Below are 26,736 nucleotides of genomic sequence, written 5' to 3'. Positions count from 1 at the left end.
ACCAGATGCTTGGGTGGACATATTAAACATCTGTATTTCAGTCCTTGAGGTCATGTTAACATTGTTCCTTATCGTGTCACAAACACATCATCAAGAGCTTGTTTGGGACTTTCTTTTCATGGCTTTCCTGTTCAGCTGATTAAGGACTCTCTCATTCAGGGCATGGTAACTGGTTGTTCTTACTGGTTAAGCTGAGCTACATATGATGCCACATTCATCATCTTCTGGGACTGAGTTATCCAAAGTTATAACTTCACCATCCCTGGAGGTTTTTAAACTGAGATTGGCTGTGGCACTGAGTGCCATGATCTGGTAAATGGACTGGAGTTGGACCAAGGGTTGGACTTGACGATCTCAGAGGTTTTTTCTAACCCAATCAATTCTATGTTTCTGTAATTCAATCAAAGCAAACTGATAATGAATGCAGAAAGTGCTACAAAAGATGCATTCCTCTTTTTACGTTTGTTTGTTTTTAATCTTTTGGGCAAGGGAAAGCAAAGAATTAAAAACAACCTACTAGAGCAAGGGAAAAAAATATAATGACTAATTTAGGTGTATAATTAAATAACAACAAAATTAATAGTAAGACACTGGCTGTATAACAAAATGAATAGTAAGACTGGCTATTATTTAGTAGTTCATTTTGTGTTTGTGCATGTTTTGCTCTCAGTGCAAGAGAGGAAAATAAGTGTTCTACTCACGCAATAGAAGCTGATTTTGATAGTTTTAAAACTTTACATGCCTTTTTAGTGGAGGGGAACAACATTTGGTATTAAACATGAGTTTCACTTAATAAATCTGATCTTGCTTTATTGAATCCTGCTGACAGACAAGGAACTTAAACCTTTATATGTAGCAACTTGCTTTGTAGGAAAGTCTGCAACAGTGCAAAGTCGAGCTCTTGCGTCGCCAGCGGAGCCTCATGGAAAAATATTATTTCATTTATGAATTTCTACTGCGTCTCTGATGCACCATGTAAAATTAACTTTTATCTCTAGACAAGATCTAAAACGGTTCCAGCAGTTCACTTGAAAGGGTGGGGAAAAAGAGCTGTGTGTTAACTAAGAAGATGACATCTTGCCTGAGGCACTCTGCTTTTCTCCTGGCTCTGGGAGGAATTTGCTGTCTCCTAAAGGTCTGATTCTTTATAAGTGTTGTGGTTGGGGTTTTTTTCCTTTTAAAACAATATGTAGCCGTGCTCTTCTCAGATATTTTGTGAGTGCCAGTTGCCAAAATGAAACAAAAAAAAGAGTAAAAGTAACCCGTATTTCTGGATGAGGTGAATCATCTGCTGGGATGCCTCATCTTCGGTTTAAGTGCAGTGTTAGATCCCCGTGGCTCTGGGGAGTGTTCTGATCCTGAAACAACTGGAATCCATGAGAGAAAATTGATCCAGCTTTTAAAACATGGGAGGTGATATGTCTCACAAGTGCTTTTCATTGAGCAAATGATAATCCAATACTGTTTCAGTAGCACTCAAGTGGTTCAGCATCGTGTGTCCCACAGAGGATGCCAAGAGCTGCCTGCCCCAAACCAAGGGATTGTGCCACAGCTGGTTGTGCCACAGCTCCCACCTTTACCAGTGTCTTTATGATCAAGGAAATATCATCTCCTTTGGGACTCTTTAGGATTTTTGGCCACTCACTGTTCTTAATCTATTAGCAAAGTTTTTCCCTGGAAAAGTGGCTGAGTTTTGAGTGCATCATGTGCAGCCTCAATTTAAAAGGCAGTCCCAAGGACCTGAATTGCAGAGCTGCTAATCAAGAACCCTGATGCTATTTTGAAAATCACCATGGGAATGTCTACAAATAATAACCATTTCTGCGTAAATTAAAATATAAATGAACTGCTACACAAACTCTGTCATCAACTGTAATGCTGAAAATGCTACTGAGCTTTAATGTGTTTTTCTGTCCACTTAGAAATTCTGCCCTGATTCATTCTCAGGCATAATGCTGGGCCTGAGCATCTGCTTTGGCCTCATGTAGAAACTAATCCCAAGCCCACAGAGCTCTTACTGAGTTGTGAAATTTGAGTCTGGTGTCCATCTTATTTTACTGATTTTTATGTTGATTTTTGGGGTGAAATTCATTTCCTTGTGTGCCACAGAAAAACATTTTAATTAGGAAATTTGTGTTGTTTTTCTCAGCTTTGTCTTCCATGGCAAATTCCCGTTCCCATCCCATGAGGTGAGCCTAAGATTGAAAGTGTGGGAATAGGTCCCTGTGTCACATCCTGATGCATCCAAAGGTTATGCAGGTGGAATATGAGGCAGGTCAGCAAAGCTGGGCTTAGCTGTGATCACAAATTCTACTCATCAGTCGTGTATGGAAAAGAATAAACTCATTTAGTGATGATGTGCAATGAGCTGGAAAAGTTTAGGAAGATGGAGATATATAAAGGGAGTCAGAATAGAGTGTCTTTGCTTTCTTCTCCCTGTGCTTTTTAAATCTGACACTTAAAGGACTCTTTCCATTCTCAGGTGGGGTTTGGCTCTGTATTTGTCCAATGGATTTGTGTGGCTTTGTTTCAAATGGGATATTATTATTTGTGTAATCATTATAGAAGCCAAAATTCTACGGGCTTGCTTCCACAGATTTCTTTAACATTTGGAAAAGATATATATTTAAATTTTAGTTCCAAATCAATGGGAATTCCAGGTATTGGGTTATGGAATCCCAGAACTTTATAATTCCTGTGGAAAATATATGAGAATAATATACTGGAAGCCAAGTTGTTCTATTTAGGCACTTGAGTTAGATTTTAGGGAAGGTGGTGGCAGGAATATTGACATGCCTTAACTCAGTGTTGTTATATACACAGTCAGATCAACACAGCTTTCAATGAAAAGTCTTCAAAGCAATGGTTCAGAAACGGAGGTAGTCCCTTCTCACCCCAGAACAACACATGGTTAAACACCTGCAGAAAGTGCTACAAAGTAACATCCCTGTGATAAACAAGAATTTATATCTATTAATAAAAAAACTGCTGATTGTTTATTTAATGTACAAAACTAAGATGTTTTCTTTCTTTAGGAATGGTTTGGTACATGAGATGATTAAACCAACGGGCCAACTTGTGAACCTCCATCTTGGCAGTTTGGTGTGTCCATGTCCATGTTCCACATCCAGTTTTCCTTCCTTAGGTTACCTGTAGCTCAGGATCTCAGAGGGAGCTCTGTTTGTTGTATCCCTGTGAACCAAAAGGCCATTAACTGGAAGGGTCAAAGTGTTAATGGAAGAAATATTCTCCACCTGCCATTATCTCCAAAACGTTCCGCGGCAACCAGGGAAACGTGACACTTGCTGCCTTCCTTCTGTAGGTGGTTTCTAAAAAGGTGACCTCAGCGTTCTGTGACTAAATAAGAGATTAGATGCAAATAGAGGCCAACAGAAATGAACTTGCTCCAACTGCTAACGGAGAGCTGAGCTCCATTATGGGGCCACTTTGGTGGCATCAGGTCAAATACTTCTTAGATGAGTAAAGGTTGTGGAGATTGTGTTGCTTAATTGCTTTTCTTTCTCTTTGTACTCCCTGCTCTTATCCTTCCTTATGTTCCAGGAGAAGAGCACTCACTCTCCCTGGGACCTGGAAGGTAGAACATGGAGACAAGATAAAAGCAAAACTTCAGGTTAGGGTCATTTCACTGATATCATTACTAAACAATTTTTCAGAGTGTTTAAAAATGGCCCCCAAAATAGCTGAAAGAAAAACAAAATGTGTAGCTTTCTTCAAGGTGGATCATTAAATAGAACAGGAATATGTTCTGTGGAAGATTTCTGTTCAGAGGTATTGAGAAGCTGTTTATGTGTCATAAATTTTTGTAAATTATTAATGCTTTCTAAAACCTCAATTTTGAGGCTTGGATAGTCTTCGAAAAGGAAAAACAAATACAAGTCTTAAAGATAGTCCATGATACATTGTATAAAAAAAGTCACTCACTGACAGAGCAAAACATAACAAAGGGGAGAGTCCACACTGAAGGTTTAAGGAGATGATGCTGATACTTTGGGGTGGCTTTTTATTTTAATTCTTCATTTAATCTTGTAAATTGGATTAGGTTTGTGAGCGTCAATGGGAACTGAGCTGTTAGCCACATGAGAAAGACCCAGTGTGGATGTGGACAGTTGAATTGATGCATGAAGATAAAGTTTCTTAGTCCAAAGTAGCACTTCTTAATGGATTTTTTTTAATACTCTGCTACACATCAAGAGAGTCTTAATGGCCTCAGTTCAGCTTCCAATCTGCATTTCCTGCACTTGTCTCTGTATTATTTTAAAACTGGTTTAGAACTGGAGTAAATTAACTGATTGTGACTTCAGATTAGAATGCATATGCAAAAGCAGATGGTAATGCATTATTTTAAATTACATATATTCACACATGTATATGTAGAGAGAGTTTATCTAAAGCACATTTCCAAGAGCAGCCTAAAAGCTGAGCGTGTCCTTTGGGGTTTTTTTGACCCTAAAGCAGGTCAGAGTCATCACTGATGACCTTGTTCCCAGAGCCATGCTCTGAGTGGAATGAAGTGCAAGCATCCTTTGAATCCTTGTGGTTCAAGGTGCTCCCTGTGCTATTGTCTTTGTCACCTGTCAGTTGTTCTTTCAGGTTTGTTTGGGTTTTTTTCCAAATTGCACTATTTCTTTTCACTTTCCTTATATTACACACTCCAGCTCTTAAAATTGCAATTGCCTCAACCATTTTATGCCTGCACAGTGAATATGGTGATTAAAGGGACTTGCCACACATGTTACACTTATGCTAAGCACAGAAGACACTTTGGAGAAAAGCATTAGACTGTTCCCAATTGCAATTAAGAGATAACACTAAAATTGCAGAACTTGAACAGTTGTTGAAAACCCTCCCTTCAGTTTGACCCTCATCATATGATTTCTTATTTCATTGCACTAAGCCAGAATTAGTTGTGAGTCCTTCTAAACAATTGGGCATATTTAAAAGTCACTGCAAATTCTTCCAACAGTTTTCTTATTTTGTTTGCTGCTGGTTCTGTTTTGTTTTATTTTAGTTATAACTGAATGTTAGTCCTTTTCTCTCAGTAGTTTATTCATAATGCTGCTTTGGACAGAGAGCTGCATCCAGGTAGTCAGTAAAACCAGGTAGGTTTTCTACCAACTTTAATTGTAAAAGGGAAAGACAGACTTGAGGTTTTCTTGCCATATTCGTATCCAGGAGTTACATCTTGCTATGCATACCCAATAGAAGTTACATAAACTTAACTAAATAGGTAGTTTTCTGTCTTTTCTGTGAATAAAAAGAGTTCATTAAGATAAATTATTAACTTGCAGTTATTCATTGCAAGGGAAGAAAAATTAATTTCATGTTGTTACCATTGGTGATCTCATAAATAAAATTTGTGCCAAGTCATTCTTGACTCTTTAAGAGATTTTAAACATTTCCTCCATTCCTCTGTAAAAGATCTTTTCTCACTTGTTTTGGCTTCTGTGATCCTAAGCCAGCAGACTTTGTCTTCTTTCAGGGTTGGAGGTTAATTGGACAAAGCATTTCTTCGTTCACGTTTCAAAGTCTTCTATTTGATTTTTCACTTCGTGGAAGGACTTTGAATGTCTGTTGGAATATCACATCTCTAAAAAGACTTCAGGGAACCCACATTTCTTTTTGCTCTACTTCAGGGGTTGTGACAATAAATAACATTTAGGCTTTTCTCTGAAGGGTGCACAGTTAATCCCACCTACATCAATGGCACTGTCTCATGAGTCTCCAATAACTTGCTTTTTCTTCCATAGGGAGCAGTGACCTCTGTGAGTGATGCATAAGTGAAGGAACAACACCTGTAAAGTCAGAATTATTTTTGTGTGGCCACCAAAGAGAACCTTTCTTGGGCAATGAGGGGGAGAACTGAGGGGTGGAAAAGCCAGTGCTGAGATTGAATTTCAGTCAGTGAGAAAGATCAGCCTGTTGTGTTTTTGTAGCTCCATCACAAATATTTTGTTGATGTTGTATTTTGTAGTAGTGAAATCATCTGACAGAATAACCACTAATAGTGATGTACTTCTCTAATCTGTGTTTTCTGACATGGATCTTTCATCTTGTCTCTGAGATGGATTTGTTTTTCACATTATCTGTTTTGGATTTCTTTTTTGTAGATCTTTGGCACCCAATAACCTGTGAAGAATTTTGTTTAAGACAAAAGAGTGACTCCTGCAGCAAATAAGTGGAGCCTTCTCCTGTGTGAGATGTAATTGAGGTTATGGCATCCACATTGCCTCTGGCAGAGTTCTGTTGCTGAGAAACTCAAACTGTGGCTTTGAGGCTGCTGCAGTGTAAGCAAAATGAATTAATTATTAGAGACAGAAGAAGAATTAGAGGAAAAGAAAATGGCTTCTTGAGCGAAATACGACATATTGACTTTGGGGAAAAAGAGAGGAGGAGAGCAAACAACTTAGCAATGAATAATCCACTTTCACATGGCTAATGACTCCTTAGCAGATCTGCCAGGGTTTTGCTGCTGGTTGGGTTGGCTCTCCACAGGCTGTCAAAGGTTTTTCAGACAATTTATTGTTGTTACATAACTCCGTGGATTTAACTGTGATGCTCTGACAGGTACCAAGCCACCAATATTACTGCCTGCAGATTGGTTTTAAATATAGTTTTGAATTATTGCAAGAGCTCTCACCTCAGGGCAAGAAAACAACATGAGGAAAAGAATTAGAATAAGTTGTTTTTTTGATAAATTAGAGGAAAATACTGGGCTGATTAATAACATTTTCTGAGATTAGTATTTAAAGGACATGGAATGTGCTGTTGAGGTAAATCTTCACAGATGTGTGCTCATAATTATTTGCTGAATCAAGTCTTTCCTCCATGGAGGTGCACAGTACTTCAACTTTCCTTTTTTTTTTCTTATCTGCTTTGAAAGAATGTTTGTTTACAATCTTGGATGGTCTCTGTGTGAGTTTAGGTCTATACAGAAAAACAACCAACCTGTGTTTGGATTTTCCTTCATCTGCCGATGTAACTTTATACCCCATGAGTGGTCTTGTAGAGATGGGAAGGAAAGGGGTGGATAACAGGGATTGTTTGACGTGTACAGTATGCAGCAAACCTGCCCTTTTCTCATTGTTGCCTGTCTTGCACTTCATTACTTTGGTTACCTTTTCTTTATCCCTACACTTTTATTTTCACACCTTCTCATCGAGCTCCATTATTTTGAACATACATCAGTGGATCCATTATTTTTTATTTTCTGAGGGGTCAAGGAATGCTGTGTCTCCCTGCATCGGCAAAAAGATTTTTAAATCACCTTTGAGTATCCTCACACATTTCATCCATCTCAGGGTTTCAAAATGTTCATGTTGGGTAGTAGGAAGATGCTCTGGGAGCATCACAAGTGGATTTGATCAATTCAGACTCTGCTCTGATGGAGGATGAAGCTGCTGTTGGACAATGTTGCTCTGCAGAGTCTGCAGCACAGTCCTTATCTCCTTGTTTTGCTTATTAAAGTAATTTTTTAAATAAGAGATCTCTCTCATTTATACACAGCTACAATTTACACCTTGTAAGAAAATCCGAGTTTGTCAGAAAATAGTAAAGGGCAAATGTTCTCTTGTAGAATCTTTGAGATGTCAAACAGAATTGTTTGTGGTAGCATGAAACCCAGGTAACTCTTAATAAAACAGTTAAGATCTTCACTGGAGCAGCAAAGAGGAGAGAAAGCCTTTTGAAGGCTCTTGTCCTGAGGTTAAAGCTTAAGCCCTCACCTCCCCATCTTCTATTTGAGATCAGAATATGAACTTTGTTGAAAGTCAGTTGGACTTGTGCATTTGAAAATGAAACCTTGAACAATTTTGATGTTGTTTGATATGATATTCTACATGTAGGTATTAGTATGTTCAATTAGGATTCAGACTGAAATTCAGCATGATTGAAGAAGAAAGAGAATGATCCCCAAAGTTCTTTCACCAATTTTTTTTAATATGCTTGATATTTTTTTAACAGACTCTAACTTACCTTTCCATGTGTGGTGCTGATACCCTGAATTGAAAATTTATGGCACAGCTCAAGGATGAGATCGATTGAAGTGCTTTTTATTACTGACCATTCCCAGGCTAAATGTTTTAAGCAAACTGGGTAATGGAGGGAAATGACATTACAGGGGGTGCTGGCCTTAAAGAGATCTTTCTATTATGCCTTCTGATAAAACAAAAGTGCCTTCAAATGAGTAATTGCAGGGTGTAAACAAGGAGAAGTGTGTTCTGACTGGTTAAATGGAAAATCCAGAGTTGAGTTGGTTTTTATTTTAAGATGTTTGATAGAGGACACCAGTGTACAGGAAGGCAACTTTGATTTGGGAAGGAGCCTGAAAAACTGACAGCTACAAGTGAGCAACTCACCCAAATCCTGTAACCCTTTCTATCAAAGCACCTGGATCAGAGTTTGGGAAGTGGAGTTTAAAGTGAAGTGCCCCACAGCCACCTCCAAATTAACTTTTTTTTTTTTTCCCAAAGAAATGATTCTGGCTGCACTGGATCAAACTGAGGATGTGTTTAGCCTAGATTTGTATCAGGGGCCCATGAGAATATTCCTCAATCTTAGATTATTTCCTCATTTTCCAGGTGTTTGTAACAGAGACTTCCTCAGCCAACAGCAGTGTTATTTTTCTTAAAATAACTCTCAGAAGATTTTAGTTTCCTGAATGTCTCTTGTTGCTTTTGAACTTGGATAATGCTTCACATTGAAGCACTCTGTCACATTTATTCATTCTTTTATTGAATGCCTTTTGAAGAACTGTCCCCTTGTTTTTCTGTTGTGATTTTTTCCCCAACCTCCCTGTTGCCACTTTCATTTGACTTCTGTGAAGAGGTGCTTCTATATCACCTTCCACAGGCCATTCATGCCACTCATCACAATTTTTTCAAGGAGTAATTAGTGGAGTTGATATTTTAAAATATTTTATGTTAATTACTGGTGTCTGTGTGTTGGTCAGGGCTACGTGCTGAGCTCCTGGAGCCCTCAGCAGGGTTTGAAGGAAAGGAGTTCTCTTATGAGAAGAGGGTGTTGTCCATGTGTTCATGTAAACACAGGTAATTACTAGGCTGCTGCAGGGGTGTGGAGAGCTGCATTTTCTTTGCATTTGTCTATTTTTACCTCTCCAAGGTAACACCTTTGATCTGCTCTCGTGGTTTGTGTTGCACCCACTGCTCTGTTCTCTGGTTGAGCTTTACTTGTGTTGCTCTTGGGAGGGAGGTGCAGCATCTCTATGGCAAGCAGCCCTTTTTCCCTTAATGCAGCACTGCTGCTTGTGGTCAGATAACTCATTTTTCAAAGGGCAATGCAGTGTAGCTCATTGCCATCTATTTTGCATCTTGCATGTTTGGCTTTACATCTGCCTTAGTGTCATTTGCTTTGCATTTGCCTTGATGTGTTGGGTGTAAGAGAATCAGGTCCCTCCTGAAGCGATTCAGACTCATCCCTTGGGGTAGTAAACTCAAATTCTGCCTTGTATGTGATGTGAGATGGGGCAGTTGTGGCACTTCCCAAACCCTCCCCTGCAGGAGGAGCTGTGCTTTCTAGCTGGCCTTGAAGAGCTCTCCCAAAACCTTAATAAGTACATTAACCAGGAGTGATAACAGAGATCAGTGCCTCTTCCTGCTTCCCTCTCCTGCCCAATGAGTTTGGACAGTGTTGATACAAACTCCAGTTCCTCCTCAGAACTCCTCTCTGGAGAGTGAACTTCAGTCACCTGTAGGTGACTCCACCTGGCTGGTTTTGTAAGAACAGGTAACAGGCAACAAGACATGATAAAAGAGTGGTTTTCATCAAATCTTCATAACAGGTGGTGGTGGTTTAGTTAAGAAGGATGGCAGGTAAAATGGGAAAGGGAAAAAACCACCCTGAGGAAAGGGGATGCTGGTCTACAGTTCATAAAACAGACCTCAGAAGTTCTCAGAGTTGTCTTCCTCGTCTTGCAATGCTTCTCTGGACATAACAGATTGCCCCTGACAAGAGGATCATGTGCTATTTCATAGATTACCTTTTTTCAAAATTTAAAGTACATATTTTTAATATTTTTTTAATGTGATCATGATTGATAAGGTGATGTGGCTGCAGTTCACCAAAGCATTTAAGCACAGACTGAAGAGCCCTGGTGAGCAAATGGCTAATAAAGGAACTTTTTTAGTTGTCTGATTTAAAAATCTGTTTTTCCTTTTGCTGGTATCCCATTTCCCTGCAAATTGTCTTTTTTTTTTCCTTTACCGTACCATTGTAGGATTAGAAGAATTGCTGTTTGGGCTGGCTTTGCAGGGTACAATTTGGAAGAAATTAGTGCCACTGAGCTGCAGAACTGTTCACTTTGCTTCTCAATTTGCTTGTGCTTAGCAGTTTGCAAATTGGCCATTGGGCCCTGAGAATCTCTGTATGTATTTACTCTGCTAATTTTGGGGACTGCCACGTTGTTAGAGCACAGCTGGGCTTCACCACCCAGGTAGGACAAGTGCATTCAACAAGGCTTCTGAATCCTACTTGGATTTGAGGATGTCATGCCTTGGTGACCAGATTGAGAGGATCTTCTTTTGCCTTTCACGGTGAATTTATGGCCCTGGACCAAATGAAGCCCTCCTGATGCAATATGTGCATGGGTGTGGAAGCACAGAGAGAAGTTCTGGCTTCCCTATAATGGGATAATGGAAAGTCTGTAGGGAATGGGACAATAATTTCCCCATTATGAATGGGCCTAAGAAATGAGAGTTTTGAGTTCCACTAATGTAAATTTTCTCTATGCCCACTCAATTTGTTACCCACTGTGCCTCTGGGTCTTCTCTAAGAAATGCTTCTGCACTTGTCTAGACTGATTAAGATTCATATAAATAGATGCTTTCTATATGAAATGCATTTTGGCACTGTATTGACATTGGAATATATTACTCTCTTAGCCTTTAACAGTTGAACAAATTTAAATAAAATGATGGCTCATTTTTACAAGGTGATAAAATGAACATAATTGGGTTAATAACTTAATCTGGCAGCCTGGTATTAGATTACACATACCTGTATGCACGAAATTTGATTAGAGGAAATCAGATTTGCCATTCCACTCACTTCTTTTGTGACCTTTGGTTATTCCATCTCATTGCCTTGAAAGAGCCAGTTCAGACCAGCCATCCAAAACTGGTGGTGTCACTCATTCCTCCCTCAATATTGCTTTTTGTCCACACTGTTTTCTTACTCTGGCAGAATGTTTGTTTTTCCTTAATATTCCTCAACAAATTTCCTGTAGAAATGGCAATCACGTGAAAAGGGTTTTGGTACTACTTTGGCAGGTGGTTCTCACAATAATTTCCTGGCAGAAACAAATCAAATGGACCAAGATGAATTTTGGGATACTAGCAGGGGTTAGTTTGGCTTCCAAGTATTTGCTGTGTGGATTTATTTTGCTTATCAGTCTTTGTTTTTTCTTTTAAAAATGTATTTAAAATCAGTTTTCTGTTGCAGAGAGCCCCACAGTGGGGTCGGTTGCAGGTACTTGCTCAGTCACTTGAGTCATCAGTGATTTCTGTCACCAGGGCTTCAGGAACAGAACAAAAGCTGCCAGAACTTACTCCTGGACACGTTAAAATTATTGTCCCTGCTTCCTCCCCTGACTAGAAGCTGCAGTAACATCACTCTCTGCCTCATATAAATAAATCCACTGACAGAAAATAACAAATGAGAAAACAAAGCACAGCTTGCTGAGTCTTGTGCACAGTCTCATAAGCAATGGTCAGTGTTCAGCTATTTCATAGCACTAATCTTTGCTGATCTGCATGTTATTAGTTGTGCTGATGTGCCTCCACCACACCCTGCTTTGCAGGCACTCCTTTTCCCCCTTAAAATATTTAAAATGCTGCCCTGGGACTGCCAGGTTACATTTGTGACATGTGCTCATGATATGGCACAGTAAATGAATTCTAATTGATTTATTGCCCCTTCAGGTTGAAACACTTACATATGACTAATTTAAATGTTGACAGCAGTTGAAAAGCTTAAATACCATTTGCTGTTCCGGGAGGAAAGTTGTTTTAAATTAATCACTTAAAATTCAAATTTAATGTAGTCAAGTTTAGCGATTCAGTAGACTATTTAAATAGAGCGTCAAATTAATAGATCTGGAAGCCTCTAATGTTCTAATGAACAAATTAAGGCATCAATGCTCATTATTTAGCCTCTTAAGGATAAAATAATGTCAAAGCTGAAGGCTGGCAAAAATTAGTTTTTCTAGGATGTGCTTCTCAGGCCTTTGTTCCATGGCCAGGAGGCTCAGTGGCCCTTCCCTTCCGAAATGGATTGTATTCCCAGTGGATGTGTCCCAGTGACAGGGATCATCCAGGTGCTGCCTGAAGTTGTTCCCCAGGCCCTGACATGCACACCAGGAAGCTTACATGAGAAACCCAGCTTATGTTCTGCTATGGGTGAGCTGTTTCCTCCTGATCCAAGGTTTTTTCTGTCTCTAGAATCATAGAATCGTTTGGGTTGGAAAAGACCTCCGAGATCATCAAGTCCAATCCTTGGTCCAACTCCAGTCCCTTTAGCAGATCATGGCACTCAGTGCCATGTCCAATCTCAGTTTAAAAACCTCCAGGGATGGGGAATCCACCCCCTCTCTGGGCAGGCCATTCCAATGCCTGATTACTCTCTGGAAAGATTTTTTTTCTGATCTCCACCTTAAATTTTCCCTAGGTGTGTTAGTAGCAATTTCACAGGGTAGAATCGGTGACACTGAAATGCTGTGGCATTGTTGTTCACTTCTGGTTATACTTTTGAAATTGCTTTTCCTTACTGCCTGTTGCTGTGCAAACTTTGTACTTGCACATCTCCTGTGATAAAACAGGTTTGCATTGATTATGGCATCCTTGAAAATTCAGTCCAATTTGTAGTAAAGATTTTTATTGTGCTTGTTAACAGGCAGTGTATATTCCTGGTATTATATTATAGTATTACATCTGTCATTTTAGCACCTACAAGGGAATGCAGATGAAATTAATCTCAGAACTTCAGACATCTCTGAATTCCTTTTCCTGCACAGGCTTGTGTTGTTGATATAGTCCCTTTCTATGTAAACATGCTGAATCTCCTTTTAAAAAATGTTTGTTATCATTGACTGTTGACCAGTGTATGATTACAGCTAAAAAACTGAACCAAATGTTACCTTGTCTAAGGTGTGGACTGTGTGTGCAGAAGAGAATGTAAGAATCAATTAATTGAGTGTTTGCACTTGGGATGCTTCTAGACATGTTTTCTCAGAGAAAACCTGTCACAACATAAAGTGAACCATATTTAAGCAGTGAAAATAATTTAGGGGCACAGAAAGAATTGTTGTTGGTTTTTTTGTTTTTTTTACAGAAAGACTCAAAAGATTGTTTTCCCTGTAGATGAGGGTGTAGAAAATATTGAATAATTGTTATATACAAAACCATGGAGGTGAGAACTTTGTGAGGAAAAAGAGGGGAGAAGTTTAATGGAACTGAACAAGCTACAGAAAGCAACAGCTGATATAAAATTGTGTAATGTTAGGTGAGTTACAGCTCTAAAACATTAAGCCAAGTCTTTAAAAGAAGCAAAAGGTGGGAGGGGAGGTGCTGGGATTAGACCTTTGTAGGTCAATACTTCCACATGGAGGGGAAAAGCTTCTCAAGTTACTCGGTGTTGAGTCAAATGAATGAAACCATGTTTCCTCCGGGGACGTGTCCTTTGTCACCTGAATATCCCCAAGGAATTAACAGCAGCTCCTTTTCTTTCTGCTCCCCTGCACTGCCCGGGAGATCCTTCCTTCTGCTGGGTCAAAAGGCTTTGGCTTGGGTGAGGTCTGATGTGGCTGATGGGCCCCGAAGTGTGAGGTGATGGATTGTGCAGGCGCTGCCAGACGGGATGTGTAGCTCCAGGCCATGGCCTGTCTGTCCCTCAGCACATGTGTGAAGGAAGGTGTTTCTTTAGGTCTGTCAGCTGGTGTTCATGATACTCTGGGAATTTAATTGTCTCGTGGACTTTGGTGCCCTTTCGGTTTAGTTTTGACGGAGTTGGCCAAAAGGTCCAGAAGTCACGTTCTGGTGGTGGAAGAAGGGAAACCATCATGGCCAGAGCAGTCACATAAGCCTCTTTGCTATGTGAAACCAGACCTAAATGAGAAAACCTGGGATTTGGAAGTAATTTAAATGACCCTGCTTCAGGGCAAAAGAGGAACTCGGGTTACGTTCACAGCGTGGAGAGAAGACATTTATCTTGAAGCATTATTTTATCCTTTAACTGTGTCCATCTGGATTTCTTATGTCTTCCTCAGAAACATCTGGTGTTGGCCAGAGTTGGTGAAGTGATACTGAAGAAGTTGAATCACTGAGATGATCTTGTCTGGCAATTCCTAGACTGCTAAGTCATTCATCAACCTCGTTATCCTGGTTAATACAGCTTGCAAATATTCTTTTTTCTCTAATTATATGTGCTGATAATTTAAAACACCTTTATTCCATCCAAAAGATGCTAAAAGGTAAATTTTAAACCCAAAGATGCTCAGGAGTGGGTTGTGAAGGGATGAGAAAGTGCCACCTCGCTGCCTCTCCTCGTGAACGTGCCTGGAGAGCAAACTGGAGCAGCAGCCACTGACGTTTGAGTGTAACATATGTTGCTCCAGCTCCCTACCCTTACAAAAAAGGGGGAGCTACAAGAGATGCTGACAGACCAGCATAGCTTTTGTGGTGTGTGCTATGTGCCAAATTCCCAGTGATCCAACAAAGCCATCTGGTTTCACATTTATCAAAGGTCAGTACTTATGAATTCGAGCAGCGCAGCTGAATTGATTCACTGACATAAAGGTAATTATGAGCTCGGGTCAGAGGCAGGATGAAGGTATAGAAGTGAAAAATTCTGTATTTGGATGTCAATCCTTTAGACTGGCCAGACCATACTGAACTGAGCTGTTGTTAAATCCTATCTTTTTTTCAGGGTATATGGACTTAGGTGTCCACCAAACAACTCAGCTTTTGAGAGAAAATCATTGACTTAGAACATCTATATAGTGTATATATATGTGTATGTGTATATATATATATATTTAGCAAAACTCATGGAAATTAATATAAAAGACTGAGAAATTTGACACATGCCATTGAAAAGGGAAGGATCTGATCCATTCCTTTGTGGCACAAACCCCGATAAAACGACTTTCAGTTCAGTTCTTCCTTTTAACGATTCCAAGCCTATAGATTGTATAATTACATTTGTCTGGTAAAATTCATCGATACAATTAACTTTCCGGACCTTTATGAAACAATGTTTTTTTGGTTAAATTTTCATTAGCTCCTCGTGTAAAAGCAGCAGAAACAGTTTTGCGGCTCTGGTTCTCACATTTGTCTCTGGTTAGTCTAGAATTGGAAGCACTAGAATCTTTTTGGGCATAGTTTAAAAGATGAGGTTCTGTGGTTTAGAAGCAGCACAGCCCCATGACAATCTCTGCTGAGGAGCAGAGATATTGGAGCTTCAGAGTGAAATGTGTTTTAAGAGTGAAGGTTTGCATTTATATCCAGAAAGGATCTACCTTTCTTTTGTGAGAGAATGAACCTAAAGACTCACAATTTCCTTGGTATTATACTATTATTATTCACGAATATTATTCCATGATCATAGAATCAATTGGGTTGGAAAAGACCTCTGAGCTCATCAATATTACTCTCTTGATATCATTCCTATTTTATAGATGAAGAATGGAAAGCAAGTTTGTCCTGCCAGACTTACACAAAGGTGAAATGCAGCCTATCATTGACCACTACGTGACTTTTCTTCATTTATTCCAGTGCCAAGCAAATTAGATTAGGTTCTTTTTATCCTTTCCTGTGAAAATTTCCTGTGCCAGTTTGCTCATGAAACCTCAGTGAAGTGCTTTGTAGGAGATATTTTCCCCATAGCACAGGGTTTTTCTAGGACTCTGTAAAGAATAAGGCCCCAAATCCATTAATTTGGTTTTGAGCTTGAGTAAGTATGACATGTCCCACTTAAGGGGGAGAGAGATCTGCTGACACACTAATCCTCACTGTAATTCTTAAAGCCAGAAAGGAAAGATTTTTTTCTGTGTTGTCCTTCATCATCATCCTTTGAAGAAAAAGCTTCTGTGGTCTTGAAATTCGTGAAGAGCTAGTCCTTTCCTTCATCCCAACTTGAACTCTTCTAAGGAGAACAACCTTTGCTAAGTCAGCAGCATCCACATTCTTACCTTTCAAAAAGAAAGAACTCAGAGGTATTGATCACTTTTCTTCCTTTCTTTTTCCTCTGACTTGCTCTAGTAAGAAAAATTAAATCTGTTCCTAAGGCTTGTGTTTCCTCAGCAGATTCTGGTGTTACTCTGGAATCAGATCTCATCCTGCAACCTGGGCTAGCCCAAGAATATTTTGGAAGACAAACACTTATTTTGTCCTTTGCATTGTAAAGGTCTGCCCATCCCTCTGATCAGAGTTGGGTTGTCTTTTTTTTTTTTTTTGCCAGCTAATGATATTTTGATTTCTCTTTTGGAAAACCATTTTACAGCTTGGAAGACACATCTGTGTAAAACTCCACTGGTCAAACAGAACCTGTCAGAGTGGAAGTTTTGGTGTTGAATTCAGTCAGGTCCAGTATTTTTTAAGCCACAAAGTCCTCCTGTCAGTAACCATGAGTTGTTGCAGTGCACTGGAATTACTGCTAGAACTTTAATGGTCCAATAAATCAAAGTGGCTCAAACCAGGAGGGCAGCCTAAGGCAGTGCCAGGGTACAAACCAGCCTAAGGCAGTGCCAGGGTACAAATCAGGGTGCTGTGATTCCTGTCACTGGTTTTCAGCATTTATTTCTTCTCCCCATACAACTCACTCTCTCCCACTTGTGGTGGAGGCAAAGAGGGTGAAGAAAGAAGCCAAACCTGCACTGCAGAGTTAAAATTCTGTCCTGATGGGTTTTAGAGATTTAAAGGGTAACCATTAAGCCATGGTTGAATACATTGCTGTAAAATACAGCTATTGAGTGGTTTTGCTTCTTGGCTTTTACCTTTTCTCCGTGAAATTTCTGCTTGATTGGTCAGGATTCAGTGAAACCTCTCATTAGGGCCCCATGGTTCGTTAGAGCTTAAAGAGGCATTGCTGGCAATTGAATTGACTGTGCTGTGATTCTCTGGCTGCTGCCATTAGGAATCATCTGACGTTATGCTCTGTCTTCTGCCTGCATTAAATCCTTCCCAACTCCATAGCATTTGGTGGTAAAGAGTTAATTTGTTTAATATTTACACTCTGAATTACAGAATTGATAGAGAAACTTTCTGTACGATGTCAAAAAATATAAGCAATGATCCTTGATTCTGAAATGTTTTCCAGAAATTACTCTGATAATCTGTACAAAGCACCAATTGTCACACTTGGCTTTTCTTCATTATTTTTGGTTTGAGAGATGAGTCTCTGACAATTCCTTAGACTTGCTGTTACCATTTGCCCAATGGATAGTCAGAGGAACAAGTGCCATCAGGCTTTAAAATGTTTCTCCCCATCCCCCCATAAATGGTATAATAAAGCATAATTATGGGGCTTTTTTTAAAATCAAAATTAGAGTCATGTTTGTCAGAACACCAGTCTGATTTGCATGTGTAATTCATTGACAGTAAAATTAAGTCTGTCCTGCTTTGAATCGTGAAATAAAATACATGGCAAGGGATGGGCTGTAATTTAAGAAACCAATGACTGCAGGGGGTAAAAACAGCACCAACAGAAACATTTTTGCATGTGCAGGCACAGGGAATGATCCTACTGGCCCCTCTGAGAGGGCACCTGCACCTACAAAATGGTTTGCTGGTGAAACAGGGAGAGCAGCCCCATGACATGTGAAATGATGGTCCAGCTAATGGTGGACCTCTGCTCTGCAGAGATGATGATGTGACTATATTTGACCCAGGAACCAGTACCTTTTTGCCCTCCAGCTGAAAATCTGACATTTTACAAATTATTGCTCCTTTAAGTGGCAGTGTCAGGTTTTTCAAAGAGGCAGAAAAATGTCCTTTCAAGGAACAAGGTCTTCCCTGTGTCAGTGTGGAGGTGCAGAGGAGTTGGAAGAGGAGAAACGTGGGATGGCTCTTTTAGGAGCAGGGAGGAATCTCTTTGGACTGTTTGTGTTTAATGAAATATAAATTAATTAATTTTCTTATTTTCATGCGTATAATCATGTATTAATTGCCAAGAAATTTAAGGGTAATACATAGGAGTTACACAGGGGAGGTTTTGAGTCAGATGAAGTGGTTTGAGGATTCTTTTCAAGCCTCTGTTGTATCAGTATTGTTTCAATTTATTATCAAGCCTCAGCAAGAGCATTGTAGCGTTATTGTTGGTATCACAGAAACTTGGGTTTATCTCAAATTATAGAGAGCAAGAAGCAATGATAATCTCCATTTTAATCTGTGTACTCTGTGAAATGAAACATCATGCAAAATTACTGGGTTTTGTCTCTGAAGAGCTCGAGCACACTGATACAATGACATATTTAATCAGAAGGAATATGTTTAATAAGAAGGAATTATGTGTCAAAAACTGTGACTAAATGACACGGGAACTGCTCAGAGATACCAAGACAGAAAATTTACACTTTCTATTCCATTTCTATGAAATGAGCATTTAAAGGTCAGGAAGAAAGGCTAGTATTTGCATTTAAATGGAGATATTTTAAGTTGAAATGGTGATTGCTGACCTCTGTCCTGACTCAAGTGGATTTTTGTTTTGTTTTTAGGACTTGGAATAAGGCACTAAAAAAAAAAAAGTGAAAATACTATAAATCAGTAAAATGCTAAAACTAGCTCTCAGGTTCTGCTTTATTTCCATCTATTTGCACATGTTTGGTCTTTATCAAGCTGTTCTGTGCTTTTTGTAGTTTTAAATAGGTGTTTGGTCTCTAAGCACAGCCACCATAGAGTCTCCTGAAGGGGATTACTTGATAAATTCAAGGAATCTGACTAAGAAAATACCACAGCAAAGCACCAATGCTCACCTTTAATCTCTGTTCTCTCAGAGCACACACATTTCTCAGTGTGTGCATGAGACATCCAAGAAGTTTATGCTTTTCATGGGCCTGTGGTTCAGCTCAACACGAACCTGAGAGTTGGAACCTTTTCATTGTGTGTTGGCGATGCACAAACTCATATTCCAGCTTTGGAGCTACACCAAAGCGTCTCAAGGGTTCAGGTTGGACTTGAAGCTTGTTTTTCTTTCTGCCTTCTCAGTGCTGGTGGGTGGGATGTTGGTCACCTGTCGCTGGTACCTCCAGACTCAGCTGTGCTTTCCTCTCTGGAGCAAGTGGTGCTTGTACTGCACTGCCTGGTTGGGGGCTCACACTTAATTCTCACATCATTTTGCATCGAGTGCAAACTTTAAGATTGCTTTTCCCATTCTCCTCTTGACGTGTGAGAGGAAAGATGAAAGATGATGATACAGCTGTAACTTCTCTGCCAGCTCCAGTGTGGGGCAGGCAGTGTTAAAGGAGAAGTCACTGTCCCATCCTGTGATGGCATTTCAGGTGAGACTCAAGCTAAAACCAGTCTGTGTCCCAAGTTCTTGAGGGAATTTTTGCTGGGAGTCACACACTTCCAAGTGTGTGTAAAAAATAACACCACGTTACCTTCTGAGAACTGCCTCTGAGATGTCACCTGCATCATCTTCTGAGCTGTCAAGAGTGGCAGCAAGATTTTCACTTATTTGTTAAAGAACCTCCTCTCTACAGGGGTTTGCTGCCTTAGAAATAACACAGTAGAGGGGAGAGACACGTGGAAAATGCACAACCTGAAAGACACTTAAAAGACACTAATACTTGAAGAGAAGCTTGCTATACTTAAAACTTTAAGTAACTGTATTTTTGTGCAATATGTTATGCTGTAGATAATCTCTGTAATTAGGTAGAATTTAGATTGCCTGTGTATTTACTATCTTTAAACACGGGTTATATATTTCAAATTTGCTAAAGGGAGATTGAGTAGTTTCAGCTGTTTCACTGCTGACATCTTCCTGAAAAATTCTAGTCTCAAAACAACATGGTTATGGCTTGTTTTTGCCATTCTGAAAGATGAAAGACTCACATGAGGAATTTGGAACTACCTGCCTTGACTGGCATGTGCACACAGTCAGAGAACTGGAGAGAAAAAACACAGCAGGAGAAGTTTTTATTACCCCTTGGTAATGATAATATCTTAAGACTTACTGGTAATAAAATGGTCAGCTAGAAATATGAGTTTTTAATTGATCCTGCCCTATTAATAAATCATGGCCAGGCTTAAAGATTCCCATTCCCACAGACCTGAGCAGGGGTGAAGGGTCAGCTCTTCTTGGAAAAAGGAAAAACTCCTTCTTTGCTCAGCCCTCAGTTAGGGGTAAAACAAAGTATTGGATTTGTAGTTTCATCTCTGCTGCCTCGTGAGTGACTCCAAGACTGCTGGGGTGACTCCTGGTTTTTCTGGGAATGCTGCATTGCGGCATATCTGGGAATTGCGGTACCGAGGCGTCCATGCATTTGTTGTCAGAAACACACATTCTTTTTTCAACGTTATTTTGTGAGTCTTGCCTCATGTTGGGCTTGAATTATTAATTGCATGTATTAGTTTTGATTAATATTGCTGGTTTCTCTTCATTTTCTGATGTCCATTTTGTAGTGAGAGCCCCATCTCCCTGTGATGGACTTTCTCCTTCCTTGTAATGCTGAGAGATGCTGGTGCTCATGGCTGAGCAGTCAAGTGCTGAAAGTTCACAGCTTCCTGCTGTTGCTTTCCCTGCTGACAGAATTCTGCTTAGAGAGATGCTGGTTGAGTGCTGGTAAAGTCTATTTTTGCTCTTAAAGTTATGGTTTGTAAACTAATGAGTTTGCTTTGCATGTACGGGCCATTACATCTGTATGTAAATACAGTGATTATTTGGTTTTCAGTGTGCAGAAGAAACTTAGAATATGTTGATAAATATATTTGAGTTCTGCCACTTTTATTTCATCAGAGATTTGTCATGGGTTTTTTTGGTACCTGCTGATGTGGCTTTTGGGGTAATATAAAAAAAACAACCATGTGTTTGCTAGTAAACAATTCATCATTTAGCAACTGGAGCCAGCAGAAATGTTCTTGCCTGAATAAGAGTGACATCTCCTGAACGAGAGTTTAAATTAGTTCCACTCTTCAATTTTTGAGCATCAAACACTTATTGTTGACCTTAGGCTTAACCGTGGGGAGGTTTTATTTTCTGGATGTTCCAGATATTAGACAGTCAGTGTGTCTGTAGAACATCTTTACCTTAAATGTGTGACAGGAGGTTACAGTGTTCTTGTTAAACAAGACCTAAAATCCCTGACTGCTAAAACATATTTCATACGTGCACGTGAACACATAAATATTTCACTGTCAGGAAGTAACAACCTCTTCTGTTTGAGCTGAGGAAGGTGAGGCTGTTCAAAACCCAGGATTATTAGTATAGAAGCTTCTAAATTCAGGGCTCATTAATCAATTTTACAATCAGAGCAGCACAAATAACAAGTGTGTCATCTGGAGCTGTGATTATTTCCATCAACGGCAGCAGTTTAAAATGTGACTTGTGTAACTAAGGTAATAAGTAGGAAGTACAAAAACCCCAAAATTAAATATAAAATTTCCCTGAAGACCATAACATTTTAAGTTGGAGGTTGCATAACAAACAGGCAGCAGCCAGGAAAACTTATGGTTCCTGCTTTTTGCAGAGTGAAGGGTGAACTTTTGACATGCTGACTTAGACTCCTGGTCTGAATTTGCCTGGTTTGAGATCCACTAACTTCATATCTTGTGACATTCAGCTGGGACCCAGTTACTTCTGGCCAAATCCATGAGTCAGAGGAATCCTTCTATTTATTTCAGCCAAACCCATTTTTTACAAGCGACACTGGCGTTTTCACGTTCCTACCGGGGGCATTAGTAAGGGGAAGAAAATAAAGGAAGCAATAATAGCAAGAAGATAATTGTCAGGAATATGAAATGGGGAAAAGAGGAAAAGTGATTTAAACAAAAGAAGGGAAAGCCAGCTAGGAGTCACTTATGGGTTTTTTGATCTGCTTTCATTAATGTGGAAACCAACTTGCTGAAGGAATGAGAAACTCCTGTGTTAGCCTATGGAGAGGAGAAGTACCAGCATACATTTGCAGTGTTGTGCACCTGGTCTTGCTGGCTTCATTTTGATTTCCCTGGTGCTAATAGCTTAGAAAACAGCAATAAAGATGGACTGTCTGCTGCCACATCTTATTAAACCCTCTGCTGTTTGAATGGGCACTGAGCAGATCTGATTGACGTGGCTGGGCAAGGAGGGATCTGACACCCCCTGTGCTACAAAAGGGACCAAGAACCACCTTAGTTTTATGAAAATAACCTAAAGAAGTGCAGAAGAGATGGTTGTTTTTTTTCTGGGTGTGGAAACAGCAAGGTAGGGAAAGAGATTCTCAGTTTGGTTTGACATGGGAAGTGGCTCCTCAGCTGTTGCTCACAGAGCTGCCCACACACTGTTTTCAGGACAACCATTCCATCATGTGCTCCATAAAGACACATTTTGGGGTATATTTTAAGAACTATTTGAACCCAGTGGGTTTTGTGATATTTGTTGTGTGTCTTAATGTGATATTTTAGGAAACAGGTAAATAGATCTGCAATGGCTTGTCGAGTGTCAGTGAAGTCACGGACCTTAAATTTCATGTATGTGATCCTATTGAGGTTTTATATTCTATAAATGTTTTTTCTAAAGAAATACATTTTTATTATCCAGCACTTAAATATTCCCAACACTGGAAAAAACTCAGGTGCGACATTCCCTGTGGCTGGAAAAATCTCCATCTAGAGTCAACCCCATCAACAGCACAAGCATGGCAGGCTCTGTGCTTGGCTGTGTCACGATGAGCAATTTCATGAGCTGCTTTTTAGTGAAGTTTGGAAGCCATAAATACAGCAAAACATAAATCTGTCACAGTACATGATAGTGGCAGCCTCCTGAGAAGATAATCTTGATGCAATTAAGGGTGTTCATAGTGGGTTTTGACCAGTAAGTGATTGTAAATTGAAGGAAGATGCAACAGCAGTAGGGACACACATGTTACAAACTCCATCAAACACTCAGACCTCCAGCTGCCCTGAGGTTTGTGTGCCAGGCAGCCACTTTGGCAATTACAAACACTGTAAAGGTCTCATTTCCTCAGATATATTTATCTTTTTGTTACCTTTGTGTGGACATGGTTTCCATGGAAGAGTAGTCACACAGTGTCCAAATAAACCACTGCCACAATGAGTGCTCTACTCTCTGCTGAGCTGGAGAAATTCTAGCTGAGTGTTCATCTTCACAGCCTTGTGTTTCCAGGTCCTTTTAAAAATGCACTTTTAAAAAATTTTAGCAAAGCTTATAGATAAAAAGATAGATGTACAGAGATGTATAATAACAGCTTAAGGTGACAATTTCCCACTATATCATGTCTTCATTGTGTGATGTCAAGAATCATTTGTTAAAATTTTCTTACTGTGAATGGATTTAGCCCCTGTGAAGTTTGAAGCCTCCTTTTTTTACTCCACATTCAGCTTTTTAAAAAAGCCTACTTGATAATATGAGGATTCTAACTTAGTCTGACAGATCAATGGAAATTTAAGGTTGTCTTGTCTGTCCCTTTTATGTTCCTTTTCTGCCAATGAAAATACTGCCACATGGAGATTGTCAGTCATCAAAAGCACTAGGAGAGGTTTCCTTGTGAGTTTTGGCTGTCAGCAGGGTGTGTGGAGCATAACACAGAATGGTTTCAAATCCCTCAGTGCCCACACATTCCTCAACAGGAGAATAGGTCTTGATCCTTCCCCCCTTAGTTTGAAATTATGGGTTTTTTCCCAAGCTGTGCTAGATCTTTATAGATTTGCTTTTAGATTTGCTTACCACACAAGATCCTGGTGCGATCACATGTGCTGTAAAGGATTTTTCTGTGCATGCCCTGAATTTTGATTTAAGGAGCTGGTAAGCTGGAATAATGATCTAAGAATCCAGCTGGCAATTAATGCCATCAAAAAGTTTCCTATAACCCTTTTTGCATGGACTTACAAGAAGAACGACATGCAATAAAGAGTAGACTTAATTAGATGTCAGTTTTGCTAAACTAATTTGTTTAGAGACGTATCTGGCAAAAAGTTGGAGAGTGCACTGCAGGTCCCTGTTTGTATCTGACAGTTTTTGTAGGGCTGCCTTCATCTGCTCTGCCTTCCTGCTCTGATTGCTGTCTGTGGTTCATCTCCTCCCTGTGGCAGGAATTAAAGCCCAGCCAGAGTCCTTAACTTTGGTTGTCTTCACCTTTCAACTGATTTCAAGGAACCAGACTTCCATGGAAAAGATACTTGCCCTGGACATCTGCTGCTTGCTAATTGGTTTAGTTAGAGCAGCAACATCCTGATGTGCCTGGAGAGATGCTGAAAGCAGTGCTGGTGCTGCTTCTGGTTGGGAAAAGAATTTGGATATGCAAGAGAGGATCATTCCCTCTCCTGACAAGGCCATCAAACATAAGGATATTTTATCTTACTGTGAGCCTGTGGCTACAAAAGTGGGTTGGACTTGAAAAAAAATATATCTGTGCACTATATACCTTGTTAGCTGAGACAGAGGATGCTCTGCCTTACACAGACCTCATTCAAACCCAACCAACTTAAACAGGACCTGAGGACATGAATCATAAACCAAGAAAGGTCCATGACCTCTTTCATTCTGCTTGACCAGCGAGTGCTGCCCTGTCTCCGAGGCTGCACTAATTACACTTTCTCATTTCAGCTTTGCATTGTGTTAAATGCTGTTTTAATTAAAAATAAATAGGGAAAATAACTCCTTAGAAGTGGTATCTCAGGAATAGAATTCTCCAGGGTATTTTGCTCAACTTAGGCTTGTTTTCATCAGTTTTGCTGCCGGACAGATGTCAATTCTGTGATCTCAGTTCTGTGTGTTAAAGCTCAAGGAATAGTTAAAAGGTTACAGCTAAAGTTGACCTTAAAGGCGTTTGATGTTCAGATGTTTCATGTGTTGACAGGCCTGCTCAAGTGAAGCTCGTGGCTTCAGCAGGAGTTTTCCCTTCTCTGTAACACTCACCTGCCTCGTAAAAATCTTCATTCACAGTGGAATTTATAGGGCTGTTGACTTTCAGCTTCTGGAGGAGTCAAACTGGGTCCCCCTAAACAGTCCATTTCCCAGCAAAGACCCACGTTGGAGCTGGGATAGATGCTTAGACTATTAGGAGAACAAGATTTTTGTGCAGTATGTTTGTTTTTCTCAGTAGGTATATGAGGAATGCTTCTATCCATGGGGGATTTGTTACTTCTTATTAGGCCTAATTTTTATGGTTCTTTGTTCAACCCATGGCACTCAATAATAGGTACCCTCAGATAAACTCATCTTATCTTTGTCCTTTCCACTGATAACCTTTACAGTATGGAAACATGAATGCTTAGTCATTCCTTAGCCAAGGAATGGGTGGAATTTATTCAAGATGGAGTGTTCTGGATGGGTCCTGTGCTACACCAAAGTATGTCAGAAATGTCCAGCATTTCATCAAGCATTGAACTGACCCATGTGACTAATTCCTGACACTGTCACCAGTGGGAGAAAAGAGTGGTGACCAGATTTTGTTTCTGCTGGGTCTTGTGCTGCTTTTCCTCAGTGTGTATGAGCTGCTGTGCCTCTAATTAAGTGCAAGGTTTGGTGTGCAGTCAGGAGTTTGGTCATTTCATCATGGAAAACCTGTGCCAACCCCTTTGTTGTTTTTTTTTTAATCTCATTTTGTGTCTGTATCTTGCCAGCCCAGAGCCTTAGTCTTTTATTCTCTCTGAACTCCCTGCAGTTTGTCTCCATCGTTTGCAGGAGTCAGTGTGGTGTGGAGGTTAGGTAATAAATCTGGGTTCCTGGCTCTGGCTCAGCCTTCCTGTGTGATCTTGATAAATCATTTACCCTTATTGCCTCAATTATGGAGCAAAAAGAGGTAATATTTACTTACCTCAGAGGCACTGTAAAGTTTAAATGTTTGAGAGCTCTTCCACCTATTTCTCTACTGGTGTATCTTCTTCTGTATGTTTTCCTTTTTTGTCTTCACAGTGAACTTTGTGTTTGGTGTCTCTTTTTGCCTCACTTTTCTCCCTCAGTGGCCACTACCCATTTTGCCCAGAGTGGAGGGTGACACTCTCTGGCTCATGATGTGCCACCGTGTGGGTCATCCTTAAACTCTGCTCTTGGAAAGTCTTCTAGAACCTTTCATTGTGCTGCAGTTCTTTGGTGGGTTTTATTTTTGGTGTTTCTCCTCTGTTAGTTTTCAGTTAAATCTCTGTCTAAAGGTTCGAAGCAATGGTGCCCTTTCATATATTCTACTTGTGCTTTTTTCTTTTACTTAGCCTTTTTGTGTTGGTTTAAGAAGCACCTCTAGAAAATTGTGTTATATTCTCAGTTAGGGAACAGTAAGTTGTTCAATTACCTCCTTACAAATACACCTGTATTATTAAACAAAGTAAAACCTCTTAAGTTTTGAGGTAGAGCAGAGGAACCTGTGCACCTGAACTACTTCAAGACAACTGTTTGTGCAGTTGTATCATCAGTGAACAAATTTTATGTTCCTCTGTGAGTGCCTGTCACAGGGATTATGTAAAAGACAGATGGAAAAACAGTTTTTGAAAAGGAATATGCTTGAAAGTTGAGTATCACTGTTTGTTTTTTTTATTTGCACATTTATTTTCCATA

General features: G+C 39.8%; 1 protein-coding gene across 2 annotated transcripts in view; it reads left to right on the top strand.

Moving 5' to 3' along the window:
- Positions 1-26,736, top strand: part of MACROD2 (mono-ADP ribosylhydrolase 2) — an 842,575-nt gene that overhangs the window by 307,468 nt on the left and 508,371 nt on the right. The gene's annotated exons all lie outside the window — the stretch shown is intronic.

The sequence above is a fragment of the Pithys albifrons genome, chromosome 2, assembly GCF_047495875.1.
Source record: "Pithys albifrons albifrons isolate INPA30051 chromosome 2, PitAlb_v1, whole genome shotgun sequence".
Lineage (NCBI taxonomy): Eukaryota > Metazoa > Chordata > Aves > Passeriformes > Thamnophilidae > Pithys > Pithys albifrons.
Note: the sequence above shows the minus strand (reverse complement) of the source record. Positions and strands in the feature narration are given on the sequence as shown.